This window comes from Carassius gibelio, chromosome B19 (assembly GCF_023724105.1).
Source record: "Carassius gibelio isolate Cgi1373 ecotype wild population from Czech Republic chromosome B19, carGib1.2-hapl.c, whole genome shotgun sequence".
Classification (NCBI taxonomy): Eukaryota; Metazoa; Chordata; class Actinopteri; order Cypriniformes; family Cyprinidae; genus Carassius; species Carassius gibelio.
Genome location: NC_068414.1, coordinates 22,134,379 through 22,151,526, shown reverse-complemented (window position 1 = coordinate 22,151,526; position 17,148 = coordinate 22,134,379). Strand labels below are relative to the sequence as shown.

Sequence of the window (17,148 nt, the reverse complement as noted above, 5' to 3'; positions counted from 1 at the left end):
CAATAATGCTGAATATTTTTCACTTTTACTTTAACTGAAATCCCATTTATATGTCACATTAACAAAAAAAAAAAAACATGTAATTAAATTGTGAATAGTGTCCCAAGGAAGAGTTCACTCAAAAATGACACCTCAATCATCATTTACATTTACAATTCTGCATTCTTCACGTTCACTATGGAAAAGACCAGCAACGACATCCTGACTTTTTTGTGAATGATGGAGGGATGAAAATTCAAATGCGTTGGAACAACAAAAGGGTAAATGATGACAGGATTTCCATTTTCAGGTGAACTGCTGTATTTTTTTTCAGAGGCGACCAATAAAAAAATAAAAAAACAATCCGTTCTAAAATTTGGGTCCTGTTAAAACAGCTCACGTGACCACAAGGAATCATCTCACAAAACATGAAAATTGGTTTGGGATATCACAACATTGCAATGCAATTTGAACTTTGCCACTCTATCTTTAAAATATTCAAAGCCTTATTTCCCAATATCCTTACACAAACCTATTAAGGTCATATGTGATTACAGCTGAAGTGCTGCCTTTGTGGATACATGTATTACATTCTACATTAATTAATCATACAACTTGATTTGGTACGTGTAGACATCTCCCTGTAGAATTAAACAGAGATCCAATCCAACCAGACTCAGCATGCATTTAATGTATGTTATGCCGTGGCCTAGTAGTTAGAGAGTTTGACTAAGGTTCGAGTCTTGGCAACACTGTGACTGAGGTGTCCTTGAGCAAGGCACTGAACCCCCAACTGCTCCCCAGGCGCTCTAGCATAAATAAATAAAAACACTTTGCAATCACAGGAATAAATTACATTTTAATATATATTAAAGGGGTCATCGGATGCTACATGCACTTTTGCAAGTTGTTTGAACTGAAATGTGTATTGGCAGTGTGTATACACAATCACCCTATAATGATAAAAATCCTCCCAGTGATTACCCCTTCCACAAATCGAGCTGATCTCAGATGCCAAACTCTTCCTGACATCACACATACAGGCCCCTCCTATGATAGTTTGACTGACAGTTATGTTTCAGCTCAGACTGGACTGACATCTTACCTTAGACCCGCTCCGAGTAAGCTGTCATCAGTCCGCCATTGTTTCGACTCCTAAGCGATTGAGGTGTTCTGTTGTTGGAATGGTAAAAATGAAAATAGCAGTCGTCATTTACTCCTGAGCCGCTGAAGACGCATAGGGGATAACATGTTTCTGAAGGGTATGTGACCCCGATTTACCTAAATGCATCTATCTTCACCCAAATCATTCATGGTCCAGATTCACCAACAGAAAAAGTGAGTATAAAGGTTTTTTTGTTTGTTTTTGTTTTAATTAAATTAATCTTTGCAAATCGCTTTTCCAAATAATATGCTAATTAGCAAGTTTCACGATGGATGCAGCTAAAGTAAACAGTCTCTCTAAGAGCAGCTTAAAAGAGAGGGACGAACAAATTCACCTTTGTTTATAGATATTAATATACTTGGAGACCAAATAACAAGCAATTCAGCATCAGTGTATTCTGAATAGGGGGTCTATTTACCATCTCTACACTTAAGTCTAAATATGAAAGATCTGATGAGACAGTATAGTAGCAAAACATGCATTTTGAGGTCATTTCCTGGCCATCAGTTTCACCATGTGCAATGCACAAAGCAATATTGATCTTTTCTCCAGATTAATGTATTCAGAACAACAACAACAACCTTCAATCCTTACAATGAGGTCAGAACAAATATCTTCCAAAAGCATATTTATTTTGAAGGATGCAAGACTATTCTGTCATTTCATTGTACTATGTATAAAAACACTGTCCATAGTAATCAATCTGTCCATGAAATGACCTTTAAAAGACCATAACCTAAAGGCATGTGGAGTAAACGTTGTTTGATTAAATGAAAAGCAAAATGTCAATGATAGAAACCTCTTAAAAATCATGCACATAAAAACTACAAATGCCTAGAAACAGAAATAGTATTCAACCCTTTAACTATACCATTCTTTCATTCACACCATTTAACCAGAGTAGACTTAATTTGGCTTTTGTTCCTTCTTCAACAGTACAAACTAAATAAATGCTGCAAACTGTAGGTAAATCCTGAAGGAAAACCTGATAGAGACTCCAAGACACCTGCGATCTGGGATGGAATTTGTCTTCAAGTGGGCCAAAGTGTAAAATCCAAAGCTACTTAAAAACAACAATGTTAATGTTCTGGAGTGGCCATGTCATAATCCAGGTCTCAATCCAGTTGAGAATTTATAGGTGGCCTCTGGATCTCTATGAAACCTGCTGATCCTGAGCAGTTCTGCACAAAAGAATGAGAAACTGCAGTTTCCAGATGTGGCTGACAGAGACCTACAGCCTCCACACAGACTAAATACTTGTAACGTTTTTGCACTCTCTTTGTTTTGGGTTGTTTTCTTTTATGCTGGGGTGCCAGACAGGATTTCTGTCATTAATTTCGTTCAGTTTACGAAAAGGTTCAAAGGTCTTTTCTTGGTCTTGTACTGACTAGAAATTCTTCTCTTTGACATGAAAGAATATTTTCTATTGATCAGGTGCCACAAAAGCCAAAATACATCATGTGTGATTAAATGAAACAAAAACTGTCACTTTTTATATAGTCACTGTATATTCTTAAAATATAAGCCCTTATATCCGGCACTCAGTCTCTGTATGATGTCCATGTCTGAAAATAATATTAAAGCAGACAAATGTAACCTTCCTAGCCACATCACACCTTTTTTTCCAACCAACTTAACTAGTTTTTTAGCAAAGCAAGTTCCCTGCAGGTAATAAAAATGTAGCAATCGTGAAGAAGCATGACAAAATGCTGTCTGATTTGGGTCTTTTTTACCCCGGTAGAGTTTTTCTGGCAGAGCAGTTTGAGTTCTTTCATCTTCATCTCGACACCATGATGCCTTCAGCCAAGAAGCCCTTTCTTCAGCAGTTCTACTCACAGGTCAGCTTCATCCCACTATTTATGGCCCTGACCTTTATGGTTTCTCCTTTAAAGACCCTTTTCAATCTCCCGTCTGTCTGCTACAGGGTGTCTAGTGTCTTTGAAATCTGGGACTTCTGTTATACCGTAGGACTCAAAATGATTACTGATGAGCTCTGCTGTGTTTATGATTGATGTGGAGTGTCTCATGACATAGATCACCTAATAAAGGACTACAACAGTGTTAGGTGATATGAGCCTTGTAGATGTTTATTTAATTTGAGCTCTATGAACCTCTATGAACTGAAATAATCCTAGAGAGAGGCTCTAAAGCCAGCTTGAAGATCAAAGACTCAGCTTTTTGGCAATCAGACTAAATTATGTTGAGTGTGAGCCAAACATATCAGAAACATGCCATTCTGCCGTGATGGCAGCATCACGCTATGAGGATATTTCTCTGCGGCAGGACTTGTGGAGGTTGAGGACGGTCGAGCAATTTAGTTTCCGCTGGAAACTCAACAAAGAAATCGCTCTCTTCTTAAATAGTCATGCAGTAATTTGTATTTTTTGAATAATATACTGAGTTACATACTTTATAAAAGAAAGGTCTAACTTAAATATTTTCTTTTATGATTTGAAACCTCATGGACACAGACCAAAAGATAAGGTTATTCCTAACAAATGTTAAGTCTGGCATCTGTGCAAAAACAGCTGCTTCACATTGAACAGCCTAGAATAAGAACAAGAAAAGAAGCCCTATTCAAACTGCCTACTTGGAAATGCTCACACCTTTTAATGACAAGCACATCCTGCTCTTCATATTGACATTCCTCCATGCTATTTTTAAAATACTTGCTCGTGATTGCAATAACGCTGTCATGCCGGCGGAAAGTGGGTATATTTACATACTGAGGTGTAAAAGATACTGGGTGACACATAATACTGTTGCAATGATATATATACCTTCATGCATCCCAGCCCTAGTAGAAGATAAAATTAATGCAAAACCCTAGGACGACCTGAAGAAATCCCAGAGGAAAACCTGATGGAGTCTGAAAGGCACCTGCGACTTGGAAAGAGATCAATTTGGATAGAGATTTATCAATAAGACAATGACCCCAAGTATCCTGCCAAAGCTACACAGCCAATGGCATAAAAACAATATTAATAGAGCATCCAAGTAAGTGTCTGGATCTCAATCCAAATGAAAATGTATAGGTGGTCCTGAAATAAAAGGCTTGTCAATCTCAATGCAACTGGACTGAGCACTGATTTAAAAAACTTTTTTTGTACATATAGTTGTTGTTACCTTTTAACTTGCATTGTATAAATTAATAAATGTAAATGCAGCCATATTATCATGCAAACTTTTAGGATGTTCTGAGTATGTATTAAGTAAACAGTATGCATCTAACAATTGCTGAATGGTATCTGAGGTTAACGCTATCCATTGAGATCAATTGTAATGAGGTTAACTTTAACATTCTGTTCCTGTTAGTATAAACATGAAAGGGGATAATGGGATTACTAGCCTTAATACCATGCATAAATCGGAGATTAAAGATTAATAAATTCCCTTTGAGTTCAACTGCAAAACGTCTCTGACGATACAGCCTGAAATTAAAAATGTGCTTAAAACACCATCAGCTGTAAAATTCACTGAACATCAGAGGTGTTGTGCTGATAATGACCCATAGGATAATCAGCTATGTGAGAAAGCTAATAGAAAAAGGTCTTGCTAAATAACTGTGTACAAATAAACAGTTACTTTACTATGACTGCATGCCATGACACAAACTTAAAAGAGGTTAAATCAGGATTTTGCAGGTGCAAGACCCTAAAATCTGATGGTGATGCTGCTTTGCCTTAGAAAGAAAGTCTCTTATAATCAACGAGGCTGGATTGATTGGATCACAAACATAGTAAAAACAGTAATATTATAAAATAATATTACCATTTAAAAGAAAGGTCTTCCATTTTGTAATATGATTTATTCATGCGATATACTGTTTATAAAATTACTGATGGCAAACTTTTGAATTGTGTAAATAACACAAACTTTTTTATCAATAAATTATTTAAATCAAACTTTTCAATTATGTATATTAATAACTACACACAGGAAGTGTATTTAATTTGGACACCAACTGTAATATAGAAGCTTATGGAAAAAAAAAATCACACAGACAACTGTAATTTTGTGAAAGTTTTAGGACAAATTAAACTGTCACAAGTTTTGGTAGTGTGCACATCCTTGCAAACGCAAGGTAAGAACAAATGAATAAGGTGCAATCATTTACACTTCATGATCATCCTATTAAAATAAGGCTGATATGAAATTTCACAGTTCACAGTTTTTGCAGTTCCACAGAATATCTGCCTTTTATTATAGCACACAAAGTTTTCTTACTTTTGGAAGAGCCATGCATGAGTAACTACAAGGATCTGCAAAGGAACGTGGCTTAAAATAAAGCTATGACAAAAACAGGAAATACATTTGGCAGATGGGCCTGCATACAAATGCTCATTTATCTACATATGAATATAACTTTGGTGGCTTAGCATCCCATTTAGCATTCCTCTTTTTAGTCTGAACATTTACTGCTAATCACAATTTATGTATGACAGTATGCTAAAATACATAACACAAAAAAAGGTAAAAGCCAAATTTGCAAAATAACATTACTTACACTGTACAATAAAATAAACTGTTATAAAACATTGGAAATGACGGCTGCATGCTGGTGAAATGAATAATCTTTAAAACAGGAAGAGCATAGCACACCAGGGTTAGGGTTGGGTATCAACTGGGTTTTATTTAATAAATAAATAAATAATAATAAAAAAAAAGCCTAAAAGGCATAACATTAAAGACCATTTCAGAAAGATTTCAAATAAACCCATCGCATTCACACGCTCCTTGGATGCTCTCATTTCCCAAACTTTCCTTATAAGGCTAATAAATGTATTTCATGATCTATGTCATTGTTTAATAGAAAACTACATATAATATTTCTACTGTATCTCTGTCAGTCACTCTGATATTTAGTTCAAATGAGTGCTGTCTCTCACTGAATCAGTTCTGTGAATGACTGTTTGCTCATTTTTTATAAAGTAGCAACAATGTTGTTTGTAAAGTAGCCTCCAGTCTTAGGCACATTCGTATTTTCACCCCTAAAAAAGGGTTTTAAGCCAGTTATTTATATCTTTTGTTTTAGTATGTCAGTAGGAAATTTATTATGTCAGTCCAAACATTCATTTTGCCATTCATTTTAATAATGATCTAGTGAGATTGTTGAATGCACAAGGAATCTAACAAAAGACTGCCTTAGACTAAGACTTTTGCACAGTAGCGTATGTATAAAGTACATATAATTAGATTAAGTATATTTAAATAAGTGTAATTAAAGTATGCGTTCATTTATGTTAAGGGCTCGATTTTCACTGGAGGAAACAGCTGTGGTGTGATGAGCTGTGAACGGAGTGAAAACTTTAGAGCACATGGGAAACCGATTGCTCCCTCGTGACCTTTTGTAAACTGTATTTATGACAAAGAACTGCAAAGATACAGATATTCTAACAATCTATCGATAAACGCACACCTCGTGTCCTTTGTTTGTGTTCCGAGTCCGCTCGCGCTGCCCCGCCGTGGTTTGCGGATTGAAGAGCGCGCTGAAAGACGGAGATAAGACAGATCTGTCGCCGTTTTTATATTTATATTTAAGCGGACTGACTCTGAAGAGATCGCAAATTGGTGTACAGTTTATGGCGCTAAATGCTATAGCCCTGCTTAAAAAGCCTAGTGACGACCGTGCTTCTTGTGTACATGTCGGAGAACCAGGACAAATATTTAAATCGATCGCTCAGGCATTTAAGATGCACCGAAATGAGGCACCGAAATCTGGTTTGGTGCATACCGGTTCCATAATGAAATAAATACTGGGTTTCGGTACCCAACCCCAACCAGGGTGCTACTGAACACCTGTTTTTTCAGCAAACTCTTCTTTTAAAAGAGAAAGCTGCAGTTTATGGACACGACTCTCATAGTAATTTTAGCTTCATCTGTAAATCATACCCTGCAAAAAAGCCATACAAGCAATACCATACACCATCCACAGACTTCAAAACAAGACAGAATTTACTTTTGCCTAGCGAAAGACCACAGGCACAGCATTCAATACGAGGGTTACAAAATCATCTTGTTAGAAAGTCGAGATGTCTTGATAAAAAATGTTGCAAGTGTAATAACACACACATAGGAATTAATATATAGTAGAGTGGTTTGAAATAATTATACGTCTCCATAACATTCTCCATTATCACCTATTTAAAGAACTTGCATGATTTCCAACTAAACGTGATGTTTGTAGTCAGCATCATCTATATGAGTCCTGCTCATCACTGTCAAGGAACCTGGGCTCATTCTTCTTTACAAAACTGCCTTAACTTTGACAGATTGGTAGCTCTTCAAGCATGACCTGCTCTATTCAGGTCCTGCCACATCATCTCTATAAGGTTCAAGATAGGACTGTGACTTGGCCACCCTTTCAATTGAGTTCTTTTCTGCTGTTAAGATGTGGAATTACTTCAGTGTTTTAAACTACTGCTGCTGTACTCAAATACACAAAAATTGACAGTCCACCACAAAAAATATATAATAATCTGTATAGTCAGCCTTATAAGACTTTCCACTACTGGGAATATTCATCATCATTCAGAGTCTACATCACAGATCACAACGTGTTAAAGCACCATGTTAAATATATTTCCGCAGTTATTTTGCAACTGTGCTATTTTGAACTATTGTGAAACCATTCAGTTAGAGTAATAAGGTCTAAATCCGTTATCTTGGCGCATGAGCTACACATTTCAGCTCAGTTATTGTTTGCTTTGACAATTGCTAAATTATTTTCTGTCATAACTGACCCCGATGGTGCCGATAAAGGTGGTTTTTATCATTGAACATTGCGTCAATCAATCTGTCAAGACAGTAAAGATGATATTTAGATGGTAAAAGACCTCAATAGAAAATTAAACCTGAAAAAGAATGAATTTCTTTAGCACTTTACCTCAGAGCTAACAACATTGGTGGTTAATAGCTAGTGTAAACTGGACCAGGAGGAATCCTATCTATCTGGATGCATTTAAAATGCGCCAGGCTTCATAATTGTCTTCTTATAAGGCGCTAAAGCTACCATGAGCTAAAACGTAAACATGTAAAGGGGCCATCAAAAAAATACTCAAAGAAAAAATCAACACCTCATCTCAAAATGGTGACTTTTTTATGAATTTTGGTTCACTGCGAAAAAACTGAAGGCTAAGGCGCTTCTATAACCAGAGCTCAGGCTTGGGGTTTATTAAAATGAAAAGACAGAGAGAGAGAAATGGAATCTGATAACACACAAGTGAAATACCCGCAATGGTCTAGCATTCGCCACGGCTTCAAAATGCTTCAATCTAATCTGCTTCTAGAAAGGGAAGAAAAAGTCCATGAGTGGGAATGGTAAGGCAAGGAATAATCCATTTCATTGTGAAAATAACTGCATTTAATTACAATGCCCTCACAGCTGAATATGAGTGGCCCCAAATGTAATGAATTGCTCAGACTTTTTATATCAAGCCAGCACAAAATAACTATGAAACAGAAAGAAAGGGCTTATATCTCACTCTTTTTAAAAGCATCATAAAATATGATCCTGAAAGATAAAGTGGTATGTTGCGTGAAAACTGTTGATAAAATTCCAAGCGACGTGTTAACAATCATGTGTAAATGAGGGTAGATAATGCATGGCTAATTGCAATACGCTGCATTTAAAATGTTATGTGCAATCATTCATTGGTGATCAACTGAAAGCCAAATGCTGACCCAAGCGCACTCATAATAATTCACAGCATAGTGATTTAATTGACACACACTTCATCAAGTGCTTCAACAAAATCAACAGGCAAAATACATATTCAATCAAGCATTATGCAAAAGCTCAAACATGGCCAGCTTTTGACATGGCCATATTTATAATACTGACTGACAAAACTGATGAGGGAATAGACAGCAATTAATGTGCACCAAACCAAATGGAATCTCTTGATGCAGCAGGCACATTTGATCACATTAAGCATTTATGCCTATTAATCTTCTAATCTGGACATTTGGGACAGTGTAGTAAGCTGCAAACAAAGTTTTACTCTTTTGATGCATTACGCTTTTTCAGGGCAAAAAGGTTAAGGCCACAATCTTGCACTGTTTAGTTTTTTTGTAATGTGCACAAAGAACCTCAGTCTAAGTCAGCCACTTTAAAGTATCATAAAACACACTTCTATGAAAATACAACACACATATATATCCATTATACTGTTCTAATAATAGTAATAATATCCTAACAGTAAACTGTCACTGTCCTGGTTAAACTTTATATACATCATAAAGCATGTGCATACACGTCAATCAAACAGAGAGCAAACTGAGTGAAAAACATCCACAATACTTCTTTTTACTAATTCATTTTTGTTATTAATGAAGAGTAACTTTAATGGGATTTACAAAAAGTAAAAATAATGAGTAATTTTGCCATGGCAAATGTCATTTTGTTATGATTTATTTATGCTAAATATTTAAATGTATTTATATTTTGTTACTAATGTTTCACTCTTGAAATGATCTTAATTCAATCTTGAAATTCATTTTCAATAATAAATACATTATGAAACACGAAAAAACAAAATGAGTAAAATTTACTTAATTTTGTGTAAAAATTATTTACGTATTTTACAATATTAAAAATTATAGCTGTAATTTTGTCAAATCATTACAAATATATATGTAGTTAAGTAGTTAATATAGAATAAAATATTGCTTGCTTGTTTAAAATGCTGAAAATGATAAGTGGATCCAGTTGCAAAAAATCCAGATCCAGGCACTCATAGCAAAGCATAGCGCAGCGTAACCAAAGTAAAAAGGCTTTTTTCAAGCATAAATTTATAAAATGCTAGCTGTATAATTTGCTTTAGGAGGAAGAATGAGTCATTTTCATCATGCGATTGAAAATACATCATTTCAAATGTGGTAAAAATAATTATTCCCTGCATAATAGAATTCTTCTGTGATTCAGATACTATATGTTTACTGTTTGACATTGTTAAAACACACATCAAATAAATTTGAAATATTGAGAAACATGCCAAAAATGCTCATAGTTGAAGAAACACCATTCTACTGTGAATGTTTGTGGCATCTCCCACGTTAACACCTCTTATAGCTGAACATTGATTATTTAAACGGTTCTGCTGATATGATTTATTTAGCCAAATCTGGCATTCAAACTGCATGCATGATCCTATTCATCTCTATCCAGTCACTGTTAAAGTCCACTGAATCGCTCTGCTCATTACAGCCTTTTCCAAGACTTTCTTCCAGCATTTCTTTACACCTCCCTCAAAATTTTCACCTGCTAACATCTCCCCAACTGTTTCCTTTGGCCACAGCTGACCCCCTTCTCTGCTCTTCATGTATCCATCAGTGTCAAGCTAGAATCCTCACCCCTGTGTGGGAGTACGCTGGAGCATTGTCTCACAAATTAACCCTCTGTCTGTGTGTGTGTGTGCCCTGCTCTCGACTGGTAACATTGAGAGAACAGAGAGCTCAGCCCAGTAGTTCCCTATCACTGTGTCTAGCTGTCACTTTAGTTTAGCAAGAGGCCCAAATGGCTGTTATTTGCTTGATTAACTAGACCCTGCTCCAACCAGGTAGTATTTGAACCCATAAACTAGACAGAGTGGTCTGCTTTTGTCAGTTTCAAATGCCTTGATTGGGGAAAAACAGCAGTTGTCGACATAAACAGAGTCCCGCCTTTGTATTAGACTTTACACGCGGTGTCTGCAGGTATGCATGATGCATTTTAAGTACACTAAAAATAAACTTCACAAACCTTAAAGGTTGCACTAAATATTATGAACAAAGAAAAAAATAAGTTAGGAAATCCAGTATTTTATTGTGATGGTCATGCAATCTTCTGAACGTCTGAGAAAGGTTACATGAATGAAATGTTACTTATATAATCTTGATAAATATAGAATTTCTTGCAGGTTGGAGTAGTGAGAGAGATTTCGCTCTTTTAAATCACACAAACTGAATCTAGAGGTATAAAATGTGCACATATCACATTTCAATCAGTAAAAAATTTATCCAAATATACATACATTTTTAAATGAATTGATATATTTTTCATATAGCTACTGAGCACACACAGTATAATATCAAGCATAATATGACATTTCTCAATTAATACATCAACTGATTTATTTTTGGCTTTGGTACAGTAAATAAAAGCTAATCATTTAATTTGCAAACAACACACTGTCAATGTTTTGTTCTATAATATCGAGTTGTCTATAAATGAAAAATATTAAATATAAAAAAGATACAGCTATCTTTCTGCTGAACCGGGTAACGTTAAATGATCCAAAACAAAATATAGCCTATTTCTTTATGTACATAATTATTCAGGAATAATTAAACATGTACATATTGGTCTCAGCTACTGGTATACAACATACAATGAACAATACAATAGCCTCTGTTACTATATTGCTCTATGTTATACTGAAATGAATAGTTAACGTATCATGCATCATCTTGGAAATAAAGCTTCATGTCTTTAAGTCTGTACTGTATGTAGCCAGTTATTTCTCTGAATAAATTATGTGTATATTTTTTATGTCCTGATTGAGCAACATTATTTCAGACTCCCTAGGATCACGTAAATATGTTTACTACTAGCATTACCATTTCCATGTAATGGCTTATGCATATATGTTAAATTAATAATTAATTTAACCACCATTTAAATCATCACCTGCTTCAAAATGAATGATATTAACGAAATCATTGTTGAAAAGTTTGCAGTTAGCCTATGTGTATACAAAGCATAAATCTTTCTACTGATTTCAGAATGAGCAGTTTGTCATTTGATTTATGTATATTGTATACATGTTGAGCTACAGTAGGTCATGTCCGTTTGATGTTTATCATGTTCATCTGATGTTTGCTACTGTAATGAACACAAAACACTGGTGGTTTTCTTAATAAATTCATACGATTTCTTATGAATTCAATAGAATGTATGGGAATAGTGGGGAATACCAATATGGCGGCATGGCTACTTCACTTTCATAATGACATGGGCAATCCAGTTCTCTATTATAGATCAGTGATGAAAAGCTTTTTTGATAATTATTGTTCCAAAATTCAAGATGCAGGGCTGGGTCATTGTAAAAAAATCTGCAGTAACACCACTTTTCACAATTAGGAAGACATCTGTGCCACAAACAAATATTGTAATTGTACCATTAATCTTCAAACTAAATGTATTGAAGCATTCAGTAGATAAGGCAGCGCTGAGAGAAGAACATTTTCAAGCCAACAGCTCACAAATTACAGGCTTAATAAAAAAAATAGATAAAAAAAAAAAACTCTCGAAATAGTAGCTACTGGTATCTTTGACATCTTTAGCAAACATGGTTCTACTGGTATGTAATTACTACTCTAGTTTGAAAATGGAAGGAATTTCTGGAAATGTTCATTTTCTTGAGCTGATAACATTTCCGTCCTTTGCTCTTTCAGAGATACACTGTGCTTATTTTAGAAATAACAGAGAACAACAAATATAGTGAGACAAATCTCTACTTTCCAGGGCACTACTACTACAAAGATCTCTCTACAAAACAAGAACATAGGGTAGATACCGCCAACACTGTACTACATATTTCTGCGGTTCATCCTCAAAGCCTTGGCTTTGTAAGTTATATTTTCTGTGGCTACGATGGCATTCAAGGCTTTATACCCACAAAACTGTTCTTAATCCTCCTGGCTTTGAGGTCTAACATCATAATGGTATCCTCTGGAAGTAAAAAACAGTGTACTTCACACATGGATGAGCTGGAAGCGCACCCTTTTAAATGATAACTGTTGTTGTTGGGATTTATCTCTATTGTTGAAGCTGATACGCTGCAAATAGAGTAATTAGAGCTGAGGTACGACCTGCTCGGGTTTCAAATACTCTAATGACATCTTTGAAATGCCGTTGGATTCATTAGTTAGAACGAGGTTACAGATCATACACCTTGAGAAAAACTTGTCAGGAGATGTTTTATGTATTAACAATAATCCCAAGTAACTATGCATTGATGTATCTAAATAATACCACTTATCTTTAAAGGATCTTTCTAGTCATACACATGCAGTATGTTTGTAGTAATGAAAAACGTCTTGGTTCTGTTACGACAAATTAAACAGATGGTTTTCCCAAGGTGCTTTGTTCATAATGGGCTCTTCCTCTTGTAAGTAGCACTGGCTTCAATATTACTTTGATTCTCTACTCTGAAGGGTTTCTGTAAGAAACAGGGCAAAAATGTCAGTTGGCAATTACTGTCAAATGCATTTCTCTACTCATTTCTTCTTCCTCTCCTAATTTCCCAAATTTGTTTCTCATTAGATGGGTGTCAAACAGAATTAGAGGCCTCATTTGCATGTGTTGTGTCAGGTCTCCTTATCCCTGCATTAGAAGACTCTTAAGTGTCCATTTCTTGAATTTACAGGATGGGGTCTTGAAGAAGAGGCTCGGTTGGTTCATTGGGATGGAGGAAATCAAATCAACGGCTCATAAAGGTGGCTCTTTGAAATAGCAAAGATAAACTGAAATCGTCACATATCAACTGAGTCACAGGCAATGTGCTGTCGATTTAGGTATTTGTGCAAAAGCTGACGTATGTTCTTCTGGCTCTGGACTGATACCCCAGAAATAATCTCAAAACCTTTCATGCTTTTTTATTATATATATATATATAAATATAATTATTTTAAAGATTTGCTGTAGACAAAAACGAATTCAGGTAAATTCACAATAAATTTAAAATAAAATAATGTTTTACATACATTATATACTACTACTACTGCTACTACTACTACTACTAATAGATTTTATGAAAAGTAATTAAATATAGAATAAATATTAACATAAAATAAAAAATGGTTATGTGCATGCCACCTCCATTAATTGTGTTAACTAAATAAATAAAGAAAAATATTTAATTAGAAATTTATCTTGGTCATCTTTGTCAGCCTAACTCAGTAACACTGTTAGTGCTGTGCTTTCCCTTTCTTTTTCTTTTTCTCTTTACAACAATATATTTTACAAACTGGCAAGAACTCAAACAAGCAACAGAACAGCACACACCGTGGATACCCTAAGTCTGCCAGATCTAATCCTGTGGGAGAATCATGGAGGCAGATGTCCTTGTGGACTGCCATAAACACAGGCGAGACAGAATGTGGGAGGAAATAATTGATGCTTCACCCCGAGCAGCCATCAGGCCAGTCTGTGATATGAGCCAAGTCACAGTGTGCCGGCTCCCACAATCCAACCTCAGGCTTAAGGTTAACCACCAAGCTGTTGAATGACACTGAGCCATGGCAGACAGCTGACTCCCAGAACCTCTGTGACCCGAGGACTGTGACTCAATGAAATAAAGAAGTGCTCATTTTGATCTGATTTCAAAGTGAACTGGATCAGGATAGATGCCACAATGCAAAAAAAATCCTATTAGGATAGCTCTGATTGTGTGAGAAGACATCATTTTTCAAATCTAGCTGAACAGAAATCATCTTGTCTGCATGCATGCTCAGACTGCTGGATTTGTACCACCAAAACTTAAACTGATCTTCGTAGGAGGATCTATGGCTGGAGTTCAAGTAAAACCCTTTTCTTCTGCAGAAAGCAGTGAAATTGATCTTACGGAAATGAAAAAAAAAATGATGGCAAGGGATCAAATAAAATCTTTGTTTGTTCCATTGTACATACTGTACAACCTTGCTGAACACACGAGCAGTTACCAAAATACAGTGTTTACGGAGAGCTCCATGGAACAGCGCAATGAGGGACTGGATGGCATCGCTGGAGAGAGCTAATCTCAGAACTGCAGTTGGCCCGAGGGAGAACCACTATCAGATCTGAAACAGAAGCTTTCAGCACTGCCCAGTGGACACTTCACCACACACACAGAATCATCTGTGTGCAAACAAAGACAGGTAAACACACTCGCTGTCTCAGGCTCTCTTCCAAATGAGCTCAACAGCAGGAAGTCTGAAGAGATTCTAAAGCGAAGCCCCTGTTACCACACCACGAGAACCACACCAGAAGAGCTCAGCAGAGCTACTGTAATTTATACTAATAATTAATGACTCTACATTAAGAGCCTCATACTGTACACAAATCCCAAAGCTTTATGGGTTTTGTCCATAAAAGATATTCATAGTACTATAGACAGACAGACAGACAGAGAGTATTCAGAGAAGATTTGAAATAACAGAAGAAAGAAAGAATTAATGATTGACCAAAAGACAGACAGACAGACAGCAGACATTTGCTGAAAATCACCAGGACTAGATTGTCACAGTAAAGAAAGAAACAAACACTAAAATACGTGTAAAACTGAAGCACTGAAATGAGAAGAAGTGACGAGAAAAGACATTTCACTTTGAGTGACACAAGCCTCTTGAGAACGGACACGGTCAGCACTCACTGACTCCCACTGATTTATCCAACGAACAGAAAGAGATTATAAACGAGTAGCAATAATGGGTTTATAAATGAGGTCTTGTCCACCTTGTTCATGTGTGTGCCATGAATCACACATTTGGAAAACCCCATACCTTTGACAGAAATAGCAAAGATGCCACTGCCTAAACAGTGAGCGTTTTTTTTTTTTCTAAAAGGACTGATAAAGACAACCTAGATTTGACTAAATTAGGCAATAAATAAAAAATGATCAGCATATAGTGAAAAGTAGTCAGATGCTAACCTTTCACAGAGGATGAACCTTAGGCAATAAAAGATTTATTGAGTCTTTTCCCTCTAAACATTTGGAGGTTTTTATCCATGCTATCCAAGAAAAGCAGAGATCAAATCTCACAGGAGGTCTGGCACTGCCAAAGAGGCGATAATGTTTAAAGAGCTTTTAATTCTGCTCCAGCCGCAGAGTGATATCATTATATCTGTGCTGGAAAGCAGGCAACAGTAGGTATACATACCCATGGGAAATACCTTCCAATCCCACTGCAGAAAAATCACTTTCAGCTACAGTGTGTCTTACTATTTAAATTGTCAAAGTTCTCAGCTCCTATGTCAGATGAGTGTCTCGTGTAATACAGGAGCTGAATTTCCTGCTCTGCCTCTGATTGTTTAAAAAGAGGTTATATACAAAGCACTGAGACCTTATTAAGAAGAGACAAGAAATTAAAGATGGCATTAACAATATGAATCTTTCAAAAATAGAAGATAGTGACAGTTTACTCAAAGAAAACATTCCAGTAGAAAAACTCAGTGTAAACACCAGGTATCCTATCTCCCAGGACCTTCAAATTATATTTTAACAAATAATTAACATATTCTATCAACATTTATTCATCCTCAGGTTGTTCTTAATATGTAAGACTTTCTACAAAACAAAAAAGATGATATAAAGAACTCCATTCAATGAAAGTTAATGGGGTTTACAGTTGTTTTGGACTCCACTGACTTTCACTGTATGGACAAAAACAATTCTTAAGATATCATCGACAAATAAAGTCATACAGGTTTGGAATGTAATGAGGGTGAGTAAATGATGACAGAATTATAGTTTTTTTTTAAGGCACATTGACAAAAAAAAGTGAAAAATTGCATAGCCTTGTACCTTGGCAACCTGTAAAGGCTCAATAAAAAAATAGTTTAAATTACTAATAGGTACCCTTTAGGTACAAATGTTCAGATATGTTCTGATTGGCTGTGACTGTGTTATGTCAAGCAACAGTTTTGAATTCAGTCTGGAGAGAAAAAATGTATTGCTTTTAGAAACGTGTTGCATCCGGTTTGGAAAATTCAGCTTTGCCTTCAAAAGAATAAATTACATTTTAAAATATTTAAAAAAATATTATTTCACAATTATAAACCGATTTACAGATTTTTTTTATCAACTGAATGCAGACTTGGTGAACATACAAGACTCATATTTAACTTAAAGCATTGCTTTGGAAATGTGAAGTGTGCAGCAATAATAAATCATCATCATAAAGCTAGTATAATCTTAAAAACCTGCTTGTACTGTACCTCCAGCCAATAAACGAGTGCTCTCAAAAGTCTTCAGGCCATCAAT

At 35.7% G+C, this 17,148-nt stretch overlaps 1 protein-coding gene across 5 annotated transcripts in view; it reads right to left on the bottom strand.

Moving 5' to 3' along the window:
• LOC127979359 (syndetin) overlaps nucleotides 1–17,148 on the bottom strand; it is a 127,430-nt gene that overhangs the window by 20,211 nt on the left and 90,071 nt on the right. The window lies entirely within an intron of this gene.